Genomic DNA, 1,962 nt, shown 5'->3' on the forward strand with positions numbered 1-1,962 from the left:
CAGCCCAATTATACACAATTAATGACATTTCCTGTAGGGAGTAGAGGAAGCCAAGTTAATTAAGTTCTTAGTGAATGTACACTGTTTACACAGGCATGGCCCTGTTGAGGAGTCCAAGGGCTTAGGCCCATGGAAAACTGGCAAAGCCATTACACATACCAGGCTCAGGAGAAATGGCAAAGCTTTCCTCAGGCATGATGGTGGACAACTGTCCAGTGTGTGCAAGGACTAGCTCACCTACAAAGACCTCCTCCCAAGATGGCTACCGAGACTCTTATGCTGTATCCAGTAAAAACGTTGAGTTTGCAGTAGAGGCAGACTCTCACTGGACCCCAGCTTCCCTTGTCCGCCTGTTCTTTCTTTGCTACTCCCGTCAGGGTTCCAGGATTCCAGCTGCATGGTGGCAACAGTTTCTACTCATGTATATAATGTGTTTTGATCATATTCCCATTGCCCGCACTTGTACCCTTCCCATGCCCTCTGACCCCTTCTTTTCTACTGCCCCCATATGGCTTTCATTCATTTTCCAGAATAGTTGATCAACTTGTCTCTTCTCTTAGCTGTACCCAGCTGAAGAACCTGTCCCTATTATATGCAGAAGCATGCTATTGACAGGGAGTTCTAGATGCAACAGGATATTGAAAGTATTATTTCCAAATTGTTTAGCCCATACCATATCAATCCAGGTACCACGTACTCCTTTTGTGGTCTTGCATTCTGCATTTGTTCCAACAGGACTGTATATTTGGGGTGTGCATATATAGACCCTAGTTGTTATCACTGCGTTAACCTTGACAAGCTGGAGACTGAACAGGCATACACTGTACATAGCACAGGGGCAGACTGCACATTACTAACCAGGCACCAACTTCCAAGTAGCCAACAGTTGATGGGATGTATCTACCACATTAAAACCCTACCTTTCAGTGAGTATGGTAGTGCACCCCTGTAATCCCAGCACTGAGACTGAGGCAGGGAGATTAAGGAAGTCTGGGCCAGTCTCAGCCACATAAGACTCCATTTTCAAACAACAAAACCAGGGCTAGAAGATGGCTCAGAGGTAAGTACACACTGATTTTTTCTCAAGAACTTGAGTTCAGTTACCAAGACCCGCATCAGGTGGATCACAACCGCCTGTAACTTCAGCTCTAAGGGATCCAATAACCTCTTCTGGACCCCATAGGCACCCGCACTCATATGGACACATACCCTCCCCTCATATATATGTACATACATACATACATACACACACATAATTTTATATGTGTGTGTGTGTGTGTGTGTGTGTGTGTGTGTGTGTGTGTGTGTGTTTTCCCCAGAGCTGAGGACCGAACCCAGGGCCTTGCACTTGCTAGGCAAGCGCTCTACCACTGAGCTAATTCCCCAACCCCCCCCACCCCCAATATTTTAAAGCAACAAAACTCCTGTCTCCTACTCTGGAGATTAATTTGGCCTTTAGGTATAGTATTAAGTTAAGTCAATTTCATTTGTTTTTGTTTTTTGAGATAAGGTCTTCAGAGCTCTGGCTGTCCTGGAACTCACTATGTATGCCAGGCCAGCCTTAAACTCACAGAAATCACCTGCCTCTGCCTCTCAGGTGCTGGGATTAAAGGCGTGTGCCACCATGCTTGGTAAGTTGAGGCAATTTTAAAGGGGACGTGTCTAACGTTTCACTCTTAAATAATGTTTACTGTAGCATTTTTGTTTGTATATACATTTGATCAGTTCTAGGAAATTATCTTCAATTTCATGGCAAGTTACCAATATTTTCTGTTTGTGAGCGAAACTGTAACTAAAAACTACTTGAGATAACTTAAAACATTTCCCACACTTACTGTGTGTGAGCATGCACAAGCTGACCAGTGCCCATGAGCTGAGGTCAGAGGACAATATTTCCTTTCTAGCATGCAGATCCAACTCTGTCCATCAGGCTTGGCAGCAAGTGGCTCTACCCACTGAACC

Source organism: Onychomys torridus, chromosome 3 (assembly GCF_903995425.1).
Source record: "Onychomys torridus chromosome 3, mOncTor1.1, whole genome shotgun sequence".
In the NCBI taxonomy this organism is placed as follows: domain Eukaryota; kingdom Metazoa; phylum Chordata; class Mammalia; order Rodentia; family Cricetidae; genus Onychomys; species Onychomys torridus.